This window comes from Coregonus lavaretus (genome assembly GCF_964263955.1).
Source record: "Coregonus lavaretus genome assembly, contig: HAP1_SCAFFOLD_961, whole genome shotgun sequence".
Classification (NCBI taxonomy): Eukaryota; Metazoa; Chordata; class Actinopteri; order Salmoniformes; family Salmonidae; genus Coregonus; species Coregonus lavaretus.
The window spans coordinates 42,501-60,428 of NW_028159574.1; the positions used below are offsets into that span (position 1 = coordinate 42,501).

The 17,928-nt window shown below is 40.3% G+C and overlaps 2 pseudogenes across 2 annotated transcripts in view; one reads left to right on the forward strand and one right to left on the reverse strand.

Moving 5' to 3' along the window:
* Positions 1–1,589, forward strand: part of LOC311122703 (ryanodine receptor 1-like) — a 44,084-nt pseudogene extending 42,495 nt beyond the window's left edge. The window contains exons 63-69 of the transcript in view: positions 120–266; positions 352–486; positions 612–768; positions 944–1,008; positions 1,127–1,227; positions 1,309–1,360; positions 1,494–1,589. The product of the transcript in view is annotated as a ryanodine receptor 1-like (transcript). The remainder of the gene's footprint in view (positions 1–119; positions 267–351; positions 487–611; positions 769–943; positions 1,009–1,126; positions 1,228–1,308; positions 1,361–1,493) is intronic.
* Positions 1,590–5,676: 4,087 nt separating this feature from the next.
* LOC311122704 (tyrosine-protein kinase receptor UFO-like) lies at positions 5,677–13,553 on the reverse strand (annotated as a pseudogene). Its single transcript has 18 exons — positions 13,472–13,553; positions 12,597–12,878; positions 12,508–12,555; positions 12,242–12,424; positions 11,841–11,921; positions 11,627–11,742; positions 11,223–11,419; positions 9,314–9,453; positions 9,071–9,186; positions 8,740–8,894; positions 8,003–8,092; positions 7,781–7,858; positions 7,605–7,697; positions 7,342–7,463; positions 7,071–7,180; positions 6,713–6,925; positions 6,213–6,439; positions 5,677–5,967 (listed from the first exon to the last, which is right to left on the reverse strand). The product of its transcript is annotated as a tyrosine-protein kinase receptor UFO-like (transcript).
* Positions 13,554–17,928: the final 4,375 nt, after the last annotated feature.

Sequence of the window (17,928 nt, forward strand, 5' to 3'; positions counted from 1 at the left end):
TACGTAACAAAATGTGGAAAAAGTAAAGGAGTCTGAATACTTTCCAAATGCACTGTATGTCTTTATACTGTAAATTGCAGACAATAAACTGTATATTATTTCTATATTTTTCCCCCCAGACTTTTCTCTATCTATGTTGGTACACGATCATGTCCTTGCTTGGACATTACAACAACTTCTTCTATGCCTGTCACTTGCTGGACATAGCCATCGGTGTGAAGGATCTACGTACTATTCTGTCCTCCGTCACCCACAATGGGAAGCAGGTAGGAGCTGACCAGTAAGACTCTTCCAGCCTCCACGTTTAGTGAATGTGCTGCTGATTCTACTCATTCCCTGTTTACCTCCTAGCTCATGATGACATTGGGCTTGTTGGCAGTGGTGGTGTATCTCTACACTGTAGTGGCCTTTATCTTCTTCCGCAAGTTTTACAACAAGAGTGAAGATGAGGATGAGCCGGATATGAAATGTGATGACATGATGACTGTGAGTCAGGGTGATAGGTTTTCTGTCTCTGGTCTGCTCTGTGTGGTATACAATATGCTGTATAGTAGAGTCTACTTACTCCTGCACTATGTTCGATGTGCTCTCTTCCCTCAACCCTTCGTCAGTGCTACCTCTTCCACATGTACGTGGGCGTGCGTGCTGGCGGTGGCATAGGGGACGAGATCGAGGACCCGGCGGGAGACGTGTACGAGCTCTACCGGGTCGTCTTTGACATCACCTTCTTCTTCTTTGTCATTGTCATCCTGTTGGCCATCATCCAGGGTAAGACACCTGTCCCTCTTATGCAGTCCAAAATACTACCCCGCTACTGTACAGTATACCTCAAGCAAGGGCTATTTCTGTCTGGGCATACTGAATGGATGGAAGGAGATATCTAGTCATAATTCCATTCTACAGTGAGAGATGTGACGGCTGTGAGCTTGTGTGTTACCTACAGGTCTGATCATTGACGCCTTCGGAGAGCTCAGAGACCAACAGGAGCAGGTTAAGGAAGACATGGAGGTAGAAATCATTTATTTCTATTGCTTCTTTGACTTTCATCAGTTTTAGGTGAGTCAGTCAGATAGTTATGCACATACCACCATCTTGTCTACTGTTTCTGTTTATTTGATTATTGTAGACCAAGTGCTTCATCTGTGGAATTGGAAGCGACTACTTTGATACGACGCCGCATGGCTTCGAGACCCACACCCTAGAGGAACACAACTTGGCCAACTACATGTGAGTGTTCTCCCTGTCAGGCAGTCAAGTGTGTCCATGCCCATCAGCCATCACAATGACCTGCCTGTCTGTCCTCTGCAGGTTCTTCTTAATGTACCTCATCAACAAAGACGAGACAGAGCACACTGGCCAGGTGAGTCTGTCTGTCTGTCTGTCAGTCAGTCAGTCTTTCTGTTTGTGGCACCAAGTGCCTCATCTTTCACAGCCATTCATTTCAATTGTCTGTCTCGTCTTTTCACCCTCTATCCTGCTGCCCTCTGTTCCAGGAGTCGTATGTGTGGAAGATGTACCAGGAGCGAGCGTGGGACTTCTTCCCTGCTGGCGACTGTTTCAGGAAGCAATATGAGGATCAGCTTGCATAACCATACTGTAACGTACTATTACAATTAGTGGTTTAATAACCATACTGTAATGTACTACTACAATTAGTAGGTTTAATAACCATACTGTAACGTACTACTAGAATTAGTAGGTTTAATAACCATACTGTAACGTACTATTACAATTAGTAGGTTTAATAACCATACTGTAACGTACTACTACAATTAGTAGGTTTAATAACCATACTGTAACGTACTATTACAATTAGTAGGTTTAATAACCATACTGTAACGTACTATTACAATTAGTAGGTTTAATAACTATACTGTAACGTACTACTACAATTAGTAGGTTTAATAACCATACTGTAACGTACTACTACAATTAGTAGGTTTAATAACCATACTGTAACGTACTATTACAATTAGTGGTTTAATAACCATACTGTAACGTACTACTACAATTAGTAGGTTTAATAACCATACTGTAACGTACTATTACAATTAGTAGGTTTAATAACCATACTGTAACGTACTATTACAATTAGTAGGTTTAATAACCATACTGTAACGTACTATTACAATTAGTAGGTTTAATAACCATACTGTAACGTACTATTACAATTAGTAGGTTTAATAACCATACTGTAACGTACTATTACAATTAGTAGGTTTAATAACTATACTGTAACGTACAACTACAATTAGTAGGTTTAATAACCATACTGTAACGTACTATTACAATTAGTAGGTTTAATAACTATACTGTAACGTACTACTACAATTAGTAGGTTTAATAACCATACTGTAACGTACTATTACAATTAGTGGTTTAATAACTATACTGTAACGTACTACTACAATTAGTAGGTTTAATAACTATACTGTAACGTACTACTACAATTAGTAGGTTTAATACCCAATACTGTAACATACTATTACAATTAGTAGGTTTAATAACCATACTGTAACGTACTATTACAATTAGTAGGTTTAATAACCATACTGTAACGTACTACTAGAATTAGTAGGTTTAATAACCATACTGTAACGTACTATTACAATTAGGGGTTTAATAACTATACTGTAACGTACTACTAGAATTAGTAGGTTTAATAACCATACTGTAACGTACTACTAGAATTAGTAGGTTTAATAACCATACTGTAACGTACTACTAGAATTAGTAGGTTTAATAACCATACTGTAACGTACTACTACAATTAGTAGGTTTAATAACCATACTGTAACGTACTATTACAATTAGTGGTTTAATAACCATACTGTAACGTACTATTACAATTAGTAGGTTTAATAACCATACTGTAACGTACTACTAGAATTAGTAGGTTTAATAACCATACTGTAACGTACTATTACAATTAGTAGGTTTAATAACCATACTGTAACGTACTATTACAATTAGTAGGTTTAATAACCATACTGTAACGTACTATTACAATTAGTAGGTTTAATAACCATACTGTAACGTACTACTACAATTAGTAGGTTTAATAACCATACTGTAACGTACTATTACAATTAGTAGGTTTAATAACCATACTGTAACGTACTATTACAATTAGTGGTTTAATAACCATACTGTAATGTACTACTACAATTAGTAGGTTTAATAACCATACTGTAACGTACTACTACAATTAGGTTTAATAACCATACTGTAACGTACTATTACAATTAGTAGGTTTAATAACCATACTGTAACGTACTATTACAATTAGGGGTTTAATAACCATACTGTAACGTACTATTGCAATTAGGGGTTTAATAACCATACTGTAACGTACTACTACAATTAGTAGGTTTAATAACCATACTGTAACGTACTATTACAATTAGGTTTAATAACCATACTGTAACGTACTATTGCAATTAGGGGTTTAATAACCATACTGTAATGTACTACTACAATTAGTAGGTTTAATAACCATACTGTAACGTACTATTACAATTAGTAGGTTTAATAACCATACTGTAACATACTACTACAATTAGTAGGTTTAATAACCATACTGTAACGTACTATTACAATTAGTAGGTTTAATAACCATACTGTAACGTACTACTACAATTAGTAGGTTTAATAACTATACTGTAACGTACTATTACAATTAGTAGGTTTAATAACCATACTGTAACGTACTACTAAAATTAGTAGGTTTAATAACCATACTGTAACGTACTACTAGAATTAGTAGGTTTAAAAACATACTGTAACGTACTACTAGAATTAGTAGGTTTAATAACCATACTGTAACGCACTATTACAATTAGTAGGTTTAATAACCATACTGTAACGTACTACTAGAATTAGTAGGTTTAATAACCATACTGTAACGTACTACTACAATTAGTAGGTTTAATAACCATACTGTAACGTACTACTAGAATTAGTAGGTTTAATAACCATACTGTAATGTACTACTACAATTAGTAGGTTTAATAACCATACTGTAATGTACTACTACAATTAGTAGGTTTAATAACCATACTGTAACGTACTATTACAATTAGTAGGTTTAATAACCATACTGTAACGTACTACTACAATTAGTAGGTTTAATAACCATACTGTAACGTACTATTACAATTAGTAGGTTTAATAACCATACTGTAACGTACTACTACAATTAGTAGGTTTAATAACCATACTAAACCATAGTGAAATAGCTGTACTAAACTGTACGGACCAGGGTGAAGGCACATATATAGAGCCAGACCAATAGAGGGCTCCTGTCCCTCTCATTCGAATAGGCCAAACACATGGAAACTAAATGACTGCATTTAGAAGATGTGTTTGTTACCATGTCAGGGTGAAACATTCTGTGACAGTAATTCTTGAAATGTGGGAATGAATGTGGGAAGTACTCCCTATTGCCAGCACACAGAAATATGCACAATAATGAAGTGCATATGTAGCAATAACAATTACATATTTCAATCAATGTCATCTCTCACACAGTGCACATTGCTTTTCTGTGTTTGTAGACAATACGAATGTACATTTTTGTTAAACTTCAGTGCCTAAATCATTTGAACAAACTTTATTAGTTGCATGCGACAGCAGAAACTATTGATATTGTACAAAAACGGTCATTATTGGGGTACTACTTTCTACTATAAGCCCAACTGGAGTATAGTGGCTGGTACTTTTTCTTTTAAAACTATTTTTTTTATTTTTTTTTATTTTAGTCGTTAAGCTGACACTCTTATCCAGAGCGACTTACAGTTAGTGAGTGCATACATTTTCATACTGGCCCCCCGTGGGAATCGAACCCACAACCCATGCTCTACCAACTGAGCTACACGGGGCCACACAAACTATGTACTCTGAGACTAATGACACAACAATCTCTTGGATAATATTTTACAATTCCGCTTGAATTTCCATCTCACTGGAACAGCTCTATAACCACTCATATAGTACATTGAATGTGTTGAGTACAGTATTTTCTTGAAATGCTCTTCAACTGCTACTTTTCAACTGACATTTGTGTTGCATACACTACAACAGATTTTCCTGAAACCTTCTCTGTATCTGTTTAATTATTACTAATGTTGATAATTCTAAGTTTTCTCAATATAACTAATTATGGTTACTGTGCTGTTAACGTAGTAACTAGGGTTTGTGTTGTTTTTAGTTTATTCAATGTCTTGTAATGCTGACTCTAGTCTATGAACACAATGAATGCATTATTGGATTCAATACATTGTTTAGTTTGAGAGAACTCACAACTTTGTGTTCTTAAAACAAAGATTGGTTAATTAATGGGTTTGTTCATTGGTTTATTAAATAAAGGTATTGATGCACTTACAGTTTGATGTCGGTTTCTTTCAGTAGAATATTATACCAATTTATAACACAGTCAGTGCCAATGAATTAGGTGATTTTGATTTCTTAACTTAATATTGGGAAGATATTTAGCATGTGATGGGGTGGCTGCACATTTAGTGATAATTTACTGCAGTGTATGTGCACAACAGTTGAACCGTAACACAACAAATCAATGATTTCTTTAGAGCTTGTTCATTTGACTACACGACAGTATTCCAATAAAAAGTGAATTTCCGTCCACATTTTTCAGTATTTCTAAACAACCACTGGTAGTCACTGTGTATTTTCTCCAAGCCTCACTGCCTGTCCGTCCAGCAGGAGAGAGGAGGTGGGGGAGGAGGAGCGGGATGCCTGGAGCTGCAGAGTGGGGCTCGAAGAGGAGGCCATCCAGCTCAGGCTGTCCATAGAGTCATTGAGATAGGGCTGGGCCTCGTGCTGAGGGCAGAGAACATAGCGTTCTGCATGATGATTATGATGATGCACCTGTATGGTTTCCAGAGTGCCCATGTTCTTCCGGTAGGAGGGGTGAGGCAGGCCAAAGGGCTCCCAGCCTCCCAATGGCCCCTAACAGAGAGCCTGAGGGCTCCCAGCCTCCCAATGGCCCCTAACAGAGAGCCTGAGGGCTCCCAGCCTCCCAATGGCCCCTAACAGAGAGCCTGAGGGCTCCCAGCCTCCCAATGGCCCCTAACAGAGAGCCAAAGGGCTCCCAGCCTCCCAATGGCCCCTAACAGAGAGCCTGAGGGCTCCCAGCCTCCCAATGGCCCCTAACAGAGAGCCTGAGGGCTCCCAGCCTCCCAATGGCCCCTAACAGAGAGCCTGAGGGCTCCCAGCCTCCCAATGGCCCCTAACAGAGAGCCTGAGGGCTCCTCCATGTTGACATAGAGCAGGTCATCAGCCTCCTCCTGCTCAGGCATCTCCTCAAGGGCTTTCTCCAGGTCACAGCGCAGAGAGGGGAATCCTGGGCGGTCCTTAGGACTCAGCAGCGAGCAGGAGAACATCAGGAAGTAGCTACAGTATGAATGAGAGGAGGGGACGACTGAGGCTCATACAACATGAGAAGAAATAACTTCAGGTACTCCATGAAAATTACGTTGGTTGCCTCTACTGTTTACCATCAAATAATTATAATTTAGTGTACAGAGGATTTACGTGTACAGATCCAGAACTAGGAACTCACAAATAAAAAATAAAAAATGTACATTTAATCCATTTTAGAATAAGGCTGTAACGTAACAAAATGTGGAAAAATGTAAGGGTCTGAATACTTTCCGAATGCACTGTATGTTGCAGGATTTTAAAACACAAATACAGAGGTGTACATGGAGTACATAATGTAGCCAGACCAAGTCAAGAAAGATTGCTCACCACATCACTCTTGGTGGTGTAAACTCTGTCTGCCAGGCTCTCGATGGCGATCCATTTTACTGGCATCTTTGAAATGCGTCCTTGTCTATAGTCCCCATTATAGATCTTCTTGGAAAGGCCAAAATCAGCCACGCAGACAGTCATATTCTCATTCAGCCTGCAGGACAGATATGTACAACATAATAAACACTGTACTGTTACTTGTTTCACTCAACATGCTAGACTTTCACAGAACAATATTGAAGAGTATGTGTGAGAAAGAGCGGAACACATTGACAAAACCGAGAGGTGCGAATCCTCACATGCAGTTTCGCGCTGCCAGGTCTCTATGGATGAACCTCTTGTTGCTCAAGTATTCCATTCCCTGTGCAATATCTGTCATGAACTTCACCAGCATCTGAGAAGGCAGGGACTGATGGGTGGAGAGGAGATGGAGAGGATTAGATAAGGCAGTTTTCTCCAACAGGGGGTGCTATATAGCAGCACAAATGGAAAATGTGAAAGGGAACAACGCAAAAATGTATTTGTGTAACATAAACTTTTCCGATCTGTGTGGGAGGGAAGGGAACTGACCAAAGGATTGTCCCCAAGTCCAGAGTAGAGCAGGAAACTGTGCAGGTCCCCATGCTTCATGTAGGGCAGGAGGACCACAGGGGAGGGGTAGCCTCCTCTCTCTACTGCCTGCAGACACACCCCTACAGGGAGGACAGGGAATAAAATAATGAATCCAGTCGATAGTTTGGAGTTTATAACAGACCCTTATCAGACACTTGGTTATTGACCACATTTTAATAGTAGATGGATGAAGTTGTGACAAGTGACCCAGTCTGTCTCACCAAGGAGTCTCATGACGTTGGGGTGGTCAAACTCCTTCATACAAGCAGCCTCCCAGAGGAAGTCCTCCATCTCAGTGCGTGTGCAGATGGAAACTAAGAGAAGGAGAGAGGGAGGAGAAGGTGGCTCACGTAAAACTGACATACATGGGGGCATCTGACACTGTCTGATCACTCACTCTTCATGGTCTTCACAGCCACTTTGAGGACAGTCTGTTCATGCACCAGAAGCCCCTCCATGACAGAGCCAAACTCCCCTGCAGAGTAAGACATGGACGTGTTGTTAGTCAGGTGGGTGTAGCTGGTGATCTAAGCCTCCCTGGGATGTTTACTCGTAGCCTGAGTAGTTAATGTCTAGGTTACATAATGTATGATAAAGGCTTCTGTCAGAGCTCACTCACCCTCTCCAAGGGTCTTGCCCAGGGTCAGCTTGTGTCTGTCCACCATCACGTCTTTCTGCTTCAATTCATCACTAATCACCAGGCTGTTCACTGTTGAAAGGGATAGATAATACTCTCTTACACTGAAACAGGGATTTCTAAAAACATGACATCTTGGAAAATAACTTTAGCATGAATCCTCCCCCACTGTCCTTAAACAACTGCCAAAACATAACTGAGTGATCCCTTACAGGGGATGTTGTCCTTGTGAAATCCCGGCTTAGTAACACAACCCAGATCATGAAGCCATTATTGTTAAACTGCTCCAGGCTTACAGTATATGTTTTCTCTTCCTGTTTACCTCACCATAACAATGCTTTATTCACTCTATTAACAAACAGATCCCAAAACTATGATTTAGACCAGTGGTTCCCGAATGATGGAAGGTGGGCCTGAGTGAAACATTTTGGGAACCCCTGATTTAGACCCTAGGAATACTAGCAGTATGACTCTACCACGATCTGAACTCTGTTCTCAGTTCAATCCACAGGGATGTGTTAACAGCCAGATCATGACACTACTCTGCTTCTCCACATCTGGCACAGAACAACATTGAGCAACAGGATGAAATCTAAGCCTCAACATCTGTTCCTGAACTCTCACCCTGCATGACACATCATTTTAGGCATTCACTTAAATAACTAACCTATCTGCTCACCCTGCACTGTTTCTCTTACATCACTGGCATGACAACTCACATGTGGCTTCATTTGACTGCCGATTGTAGGTGCGTCGGGCGCAGTATCTATAATTATAATTGCATATACGATGAACCCTATCAAGGCCAGACTGACAGCAATCCCCATGACCACATACCACCAATGCCAGGAGAATGCCTGATGGGCGGACACATGTGAAAGAGAGATATATGTCAGCTATAGTATTTCAGACATTATACTGTGCTACTGAATAAATCAACCTAGAAAACACAGCCCCTCAAATATTCATTTTGAAGCTCCTGCTGTTTTCCCACTCTCCTTGACCCATCCCAGCCATCCTGTTGTCTCCCTCGATTCTGTCCAGACTCACTAGGCTGTTTCTGTTTGAGGGATTGGACTGGGCTCCAGGGGCCGCAACCTGCAACTGTCCAGGAGGCTAGAGAGAGGGATAGCTAGCTCAGAGGACTCAACTGACTCCATAACAGCCTAAGATAGGGAAACAGAACAACAGCAAAGATGCCATTACACTCTGTTTGTGCGTGTGTGTGTGTGTGTGTGTGTGTGTGTGTGTCACAGTAGGTTTATTTTGTGTAAAATGTGCTACATAGGTTACCTGGGACATGTTAACAGTGAGGTATTCTACTCTGTACCCCAGTATTAGGCCATTTAATCTGCTTGGTGGCTTGGACCAGCTGGCAATAACATCTGTTCCATTAAACAGTCCACTCACGTTGTCTGGTGCTGCCTCTGGCACTGTCAGATACACACAAAAAGGAATAATGTGTACAACATATTAAATGATCTGTAATATACACTACCGGACTCATGTTGTTAAAACCAGTGTGTGTTTAAAGACAAGTTCTGTGCATAATATGTATCTTATTAAGACAACAATGTAAATAAAGACATCTTTGTATGTCACGTTGTGAGTCATAGCGTGGGCGTGGTCTGTACTGGACCCAGCCCGGTGATGTCATCACTGAGTGTTCCACTGCTGATTGTTTCAAGACGTGGCTCTACCTCAGCCAACAAAAACACAAGCACCTCTCCCTCTATCCCTCCAACTGTCTTTCCCTCTGCCTATGTCCCTCTCACTCCTCTCTAACTCGGACTCATGGAGCAGTTGAGAGATGTACTGTAGGTGAGAGGGATAAGATATCTTTCCTAAATATTCCTGTACATCTTTGTGGGGAGGTCGGGAACATGTGCTCTATTTACAACACAAAGTATAGCACACACACCTTAAAGATCTGTGCCACCTCATGCGTGTGCATGTTATTTTCAGATAAAGCGACAGAGTAGAGTCTAAATGGTTAGGTTACACGAAGAACTCAGATTCATGAGTCTTTTACTGCATGCAACAACAAATATCTTGTTTTTCTCCTTCACACAGTCAACATCCTTTAGTTAATCAAATCAAATGAATCCAAACTTACATTCTCACAGCACAAGGGAGTTTTCTTTTAACCCTAAAATCAGGTTACTGATTTAATTGAATTAGGAGGTTTTTTCAGCCGTTTTTCCTGACTACTTTTTACTTTTAGAGGTCAGCATGTGTTGATGTACACTACACGGCTGTTTCTCCTTCCAAAGTCTCTTTTTATTCCTTTTCCTTGACACAAACATGTCTACATCACAGACTGTGGAAAGCATGAGAAAAAAACGTTCATCCTCTAGCCTTAATTCAAACACACTGCAGCATTATGGACACAGCAGGACTGCACCACCTCTGCCAAACCATGAATAGAGAATGTTTAATCTGTTTCCCTCCAGCCCTCAGTACCTCCTCCTTCACTCAGGCAGCTCGCTCAATATAGAGGTTTATATTTAAAACACTGAGGATGGAGAGGAGGAGTGTTCTTACTGGCAAACTTTACTGTCTATTACCAGCCCAGAGGAACAGCACTGAAAATCTTCATTTAATGTCGGGTCCTTATCTCTTCAGTTTATTCTATCAAAAAACACTTGAGAATGCTTAACCAATTCCCAAATAGTTTTTTCAAGAACAATCTTTGTCCCAAAACCCGTCTTTCACAGCGAGTCACTCAACTGAGACTACTCTCGTTGCTCCTCCCATATTCCCTGTAAGTCACTGAGCTCTGCTACATAGGTGTTGTTGCACTTGTTGAATTTCCTTATTGTAAGTCACTCAGGATTAAATCAACTGCTAAAATGACTAAGAAATGTAGACGTGAATACAAATAACTGTCACGTCCACTCCCGCTCGACGTCACCGGTCTACTAACTACTGGTCCTGGCAACCCATCTTTACGCACACCTGGCAACCCTCATTACGCACACCTGCGTCTCATCATCAGTCACACCTGGACTTCATTACTCCCTTGATTACTTACCCTTCATATAGCACTCTTTTGTCATCAGGTAGTATTGTTTGCGTTTTCATGTCCGATGCGGCCCTTGTTTTCCCTGCATCTACGTTATAATAACGAAAAACATTATCAGTAATAGAATGCTATAAACACTGATGGGTTGTGGGTAGAGGATCGTGGCATACAGCTTACCTCCTTCAGCTGTGCGCAGTGTTACCCATGGTGTCCACGGGGAAGCACCTTGACTGCTATGGCAAGCCACCTATCACGTCATAGTAGGTGTAGGGCTTCAGTTCAGGGGTCAGGTGTTGAGCAGGGGGTACATTGACATTCTGATTATGGATCAGGTGATTACGCAATGGGTTGCGGTCAGGACTAGATGGAGCTGCCTGAAATATCAACCATGGTATACACTGAGTGCACAAAACATTAAGAATACATTCACCTGGTCAGTCTATGTCATGGAAAGAGCATGTGTTCATAATGTTTTATACACTCAGTGTATAACTTCATGAGCAGTTACTTTTAGATTTGATTTGGCTCTGTATCTAGACTATTCTATAGTCAGTCACAACAGTTTCTTGGATGAGTCTTACCTGTATAGAACACACAGAGACAGGATATACCCCTCCAAAGCCAGGCACCCAGGAGATGTGCAGGGAAGAGTTGGTGACCTCTTCAGCTTGGACTTTCTGTGCCTGGGAGGGAACCACTACGCCAAGACAGAGAGAGAGAGATAGTCATGGATAAAACCAATCCAATCAGCATGTTAAGAAATGTATGTTGCACCCCTGCCCTGTTGGTACGGACCTGTCACTGTTCCAGAGGCTGAGGTAGCCACACCTTTACTGTTGTGGGCTTCACAGGAGAAGCTGCTGGTATGGTTGAGACCTACATGGTGACAGTCAGAGGTGGTCAGTGAGATAATGAATGCTTTTGATTTTATCAACACTCTTTTATGAAAGAATTGCTTCTGAAAACATGTTTTACATCGCACAATACATAGCAATAGAAGCATTTTTTCCTCGTGTCACTATTTAAATGTTTAATTTTTTATCTTTAACTATGCATTGTTGGAAAAGGACCATTAAGTAAGCATTTCACTGTTAGTCTACACCTGTTGTTTACAAAGCATGTGACAAATACAATTAGATTTCATTTTGATTCGTTCTACGTGCAGCATGCAAATGAGACAGTAAGACAGTCTTTGCCTGTGATGTTGAGAGTGGAGGGAGAGTGGGACACCGGGTCCTGGAGCATGTTGAGTGGTCCTCCGTTCTGCAGCCAGATGATCCTGACTGGTTCTGGAGGCCCATGGGCCACACACTGCAGGCTGAGGCTAACATTAGCCACCACTGTCACGTCATGAGGCTTCACTGAGAAATGAGGGATTCCTGGAAAAGATGATGAACTTTCAGTAAGATACAGTAGAATATAGACAGAAATATTATCAAAAATGAGAAAAGGGACACTTTACCCTCCAGCTGAATGTGCCCCTCCTGAGACATCAAGTCCTTCCTCCCCACTGTTCACATTATCAATTCTGAGGACAGACAGATATATTACTAAAAATAAGATGCCTTGTTGTTCTGACCGACATAATGTAAAGAGAGAGAGAGAGAGTCATACTGAAGAAAGACCTGAGTTCACTGATGGTCAGCCAACCTCCTTCAGTGACAGGCACTTGCACTTGATTGGTGTCAGTGTAATCAAGGGATTGACCGTCCCTCAACCACACCACATCCGGAGGCTCCTCTCCACCCCCATCTCCCTGGAGAGTACAGTGTACCTGCACCGGCTTACCCAGGGACGAGGTTACGTTGGCCGGGCTCTTCACAAACTGAAACGCTTGATTTAAAAAACAGGGGGGACACCCATAACACCTCTGAATGTTAAACTGATATTCAGTGACTATTGCCCATTAATTAATTCAAAGATTAATGAATACCAAGTTCACTAGGGGAAGCAAGAGTTAAGAGTAGTTTACCATTAAACAGAGAGTAAAATTCATTCATTTTAATAGTAGCCTATAGATGTAGGATCTTAATTTGAGCACCCTCTTGCAGGAGAACTTTACTGCACTGCAGGACATTTAAAAGTTGTAGTGTATTTGAGGTTTAAAAAGGCTTCTGAAGTTTGTAATTTCCACTTTGAAATATCAGACGTGATTTCCCCTTAAGAAGAATGTATCAAACCCTACAAAAATGTCCATTAATTATAATCCACATAATAATGAACATTTTCTGTTGCTGCAGGATTATTTTCCTGCTGTAGCAAACTGGCTCAAATGAAGATCCTACATCTGGAATCCTATATCAGCCTAAAACCTTCATAAGTAAAATAAACCATAATGAAGGAAAAGCCTATACTTTTTAGAAGGTTTTTCAAATAATAAAATATACGTTATGACAGCGCCTCCGTTATCGTCCATGCTGACTCACCTGGCACAGGTAGGCCTACCACTGTACCTATATCCATCAACAGAAGAACAAATAACGGTACACGCCCTCTGCCGCCGTTCATCCTCGTTCAGGTTTGCTCTTGAAGAATAAGATTGCTCTCTACTACGACAAAAAGTATGCCTCATACATATTTGCATGATTCCTGGCAAGAATTAGTCATCTTCCTCGCACAATATCCAAATGTTAGACTTTATTTCTTGAAGGTTTCAGCCGCTTTCCACAAAGTTACATTTAGACTATGCCATGGGAATTCTTTAAATTGTTTTGCTTCTTCAAGGAGTCGAATTCAGAAGGTAGGATACATAAAATCCAGCTTGTTGGCCTTTTTTCGATACTGAATTTAGTTTATAATAGGCGAATAGTGCGCGAGTATTAGATATGCCTACTGTCTCTCAACATCGGTTGAATTACTCTATGGGCAAACTTCAGCTCTTGACATTTTTTCCATCCATTCCTCCTCCCTCCCCTCTCTTCACTTACTTTATTGACCTTCATGCACACTCAACCGTTGAAGAAACAGTGAATTGAGAAAGCTTGTGAATGAATACTGGCTATGAGAACAAAATCATACTTTTATAGTATTTGTTCCCCCCAGCAACATACTATAAATAAATACTTGTTCTATTTCTCTGATGTTGAAAAGTAGGCTGCTGCTTTTTATTAACCCTTTAACTGTCTCCTTGAAAAAAAGAATGTGAAAAGTTATTTCACCTTAACACCCTACTACTTACAGCTCAAATAATGTTGATATTTATTATGGAAATTACAGAGCTCTACCAGGCGGTTCATACCAATTGTGTATATAAACACTGGATTGCTGATGCTATGTATTGACCAATGAGAGGCTTTTAAGCTACAGGTTGGCCATATTTGCACTCTTCAGAATATGCAGTCCTCCAGAGCAGGGTTTCCCAAACTCAAGCTTTGATTATTTCAATCAGCTGTTATGTTGGACCGAGTTTGGGAAACCCTGCTCTATAATGAATGGAATTCTACAGTACTTCAATTAAATGTTTCAAGGACCAAATGACATGTATTTAAGACTTTTTGTTGTTGTAGTGGGGACAGTAATATTAGTACTTTCTAAAAATCATACTTTAAGAATTTTATTATACATTTTTTTAATTTGTGGATGTTTAGCTCACATCATATAATTTTAAAGTATGCATTAAGGTGTCTGTAATAGAATAAACGTGGCAAAAACAAATGTTGACATTAGCCACTGGGCAAAAACAGGTTGAATCAACATTGTTTCCACATCTAAATCCACTGTCAAAACATGATATACCAGCCAGTTGAGAAAACAGTGAAATGGTTAATGAGATTATTATTTTAGAGACAGCAGGCTTTACACATACAAAAACGAATTTATAAGCCAACTTTTTTATCATAACAATTATGTAAATAAAAGAAATCTAATTTAAGGGGCAAATTTCACTCCTCAAAACAAGCCGGATGTGTCATGCCCTGGCTCTGGGGACTCTGTTATGTTGAGCCAGGGTGTGTAGAGTCTATGTTTTGTGTTTCTATGTTCAGGATCTAGTTCATTGTGTTTCTATGTTGGCCGGGGTGGTTCTCAATCAGAGGCAACGAGAATCAGCTGTTGCTTGTTATCTCTGATTGGGTACCATACTTAGGCAGCCTTGTGTGCATTTGGTATTTTGTGGGATCTTGTTCCGTGTTGGTTTGTGTTTGTTACCAAGGACTTCACGTATCGTTTTGTTGTTTTTGTTCGTGTGGTGAATATAATAAAGTATGTTCGCATTCCACGCTGCGCATTGGTCTACTCCTTTCGACGATCGTGACAGGATGTGTTTCTAAAATGAGGAAATAGCGGCTTTAGTAGCTGTTTAGCAGTAGGCTATTTCATGGTTTTGACTAGGTGGTATAAAGCTATGACCAGAAGTGACTTTTACATAGCGTGGAACCCCGTATTATCGGTGGTCAGCTAGCTAGAAGGGTGTCTTCAGTCGCAAAATGTACCGTTATTTTCCAGGCCATTTAAATGTTGAGCTCGAGGTGATTTAGTCCTCCAACCGCTAGAGTGTCCGAATTTAGGGGAAAATTAGCTAACATGTTAATAGAACTTACGCTGTAGGTCAGGAGAATTAACGTAGTAGGTTAGGAGAATTAGGTCAGGAAAAGGGTTAGGGTTAGCTAAAATGTTCTCATAACCTGCTATGAAAAGTAATTTCCGGTCGTAGCTGTACTCGATCTAGTCACAACCCTATTTCATGGCAACATAAAAAGCATTCAACATACTGTACATATGGTATTGTGGCGCCCCTGTGGATGTTCTTAGAATCACAAAAGAGACACAGACACTGCAATAAAATGTCCTAGTCTAGAACAGCATCATCTCATGCCATAGCAGTGCTCTTCAATCATAGCCCTGGGGGTTCATCGATGGCTAATACTACCTGATTCAAATAATCAACTAATAATTATTTTGCCTAAAATTAACCATGTTTGATAGTGCTGGGCCGGCGCAAAAGCCTACACACCCTGTTGGTCCCCAGAGCTAGGCTTGAAAAACAATATGTTATACATGATCTCACATCTGGATGTTCAAATAATGAATGACAGAAAAGCACATCTTCATATGAAATAATATGCTAGCATATGATACAGGATGGATGCACTTATGAGAAAGCTTTCTCTCAGTTTTCATTGTTAAAGTTCTTATGAAAAACAAACAAAAAGCATTTATCTGCAGAGATGTGAATGACTGTTTTCCCACAGCAAAATGCTTACTGTCTGTTCCATCTATGACATTTTAAAATCATATGGGATTGATGCTGCAACATTCACGTAGGTTATTAAAGATTAACATGGGATCAGTCTGTCCATTCCTATTTCCCACAAACCATCTGTGGAGAGATACAGCAATCCCTGGCGGCCGCAATAATCTAGGGTCAAAAGACAGTGAGGGATTGTCAATGTGATCTCATCGCACCCCACTACAGGGGGTTGTTGTTCACTTCACATGAAAAGTGTTAATGGAATTAAGATTAAGAAACACACCAATTATTGAGGACTTAAATCACTGAGTCATAGTGCATGTTTTAGGGATTGAGGACTTAAATCACTGAGTCATAGTGCATGTTTTAGTGATTTTAGTGCATGCAAGTATCGATAGGAAATACTATCAAGTGGCTCAAGAGAAGAGAGAAGCTGGTGGTTATGCATAAAGTCAGTAATAGCACACTTGACAGGACAGATTATATATGCTTTACCCAGTGAATATGTGCTTTCTCTAATGCTATATGCATGAGTGAAAATGTTGCACACATGGTTAGGCTATAGGTCATTTTGAATGTTAGGAACTTTGCATCAGATTTGACCGTTCATACTTCAGTATTATACTTTTGATTTGCACTGGCATGTGTTGTTTATGTGATTGTACTTGGCTTGCCTAAACTAAAGCTTCTGAACTGCGCCTGTGTGGGATGCTCCAGCTGAATGGGGATTATGCCTCAGCACTAAAACATACCAAACACACACAGGCACGCTCACTCTGCATCCTGCCTAAATCAAGCCATCGCTCTCTCCATCTCTTGCGCCTTGTCTCTCATGGAGGCTAACCTTTAAACATGAGTGTTGCAGGGATTCACCGTGGATTTCTCAGGAAGTATGGTAAGACACTCCAGTCCTCCTCTCTTTTACTTTCGTTATTTTTATTTAGTAGTAATGATTGGTAAGACGTTACTTTAATTATTATTGTAATGTTAATTATTGATGATTTTAAAATAAATATGATTATCTTCAGTTGTTAGATTTGGGACAAGATTGAAGCCTATGTAAAATCCATATAAATATTTATTGGATGATGGCTGGCATAGACAGACAAGCTTCTTTTGCGTTATGACAGTGGGGAAACATCTTACAGTCTATGTCCGGTGCTTAGCTAGATCTATTGAGCTTTAGAGGCATCAATACAGCATGTATAATTTGTGAATAAATACAGGACACTTACGAGTTGGCGGCAGGTAGCCTAGTGGTTAAGCGCGTTGGGCCAGTAACCGAAAGATTACTGACTGGTTTGAATCCCAGAGCTGACTAGGTGAAACAAATCTGTCAATGTGCCCTTGAGCAAGGCACTTAACCCTAATTGCTCTCTGTAAAATGAGTGGAAGATGTTTCATCAGCATACCATGCGTTGCATCATGTGGAATTAGTTGGGCAATTGCAGAGAAAAAATAGTGATTTGGAGGTCTGGCACAGACAGCCTAGGGCAGGAATAGATTAGTAGATCAGACCACATGAGAGAGTGTTCAAACTAATTTGTATCAATTAACTAGGACATGGTGATATGATGCAGTCAAATGCCATATGCTAATGAGTTTAACAGCTGTTCAGCCCACTTAACAGCTGTCTCCTCTCCTGGACTGATTGTTCTATATGCCCTGATGTGGTGAGTGGATCCAGATGTGTGG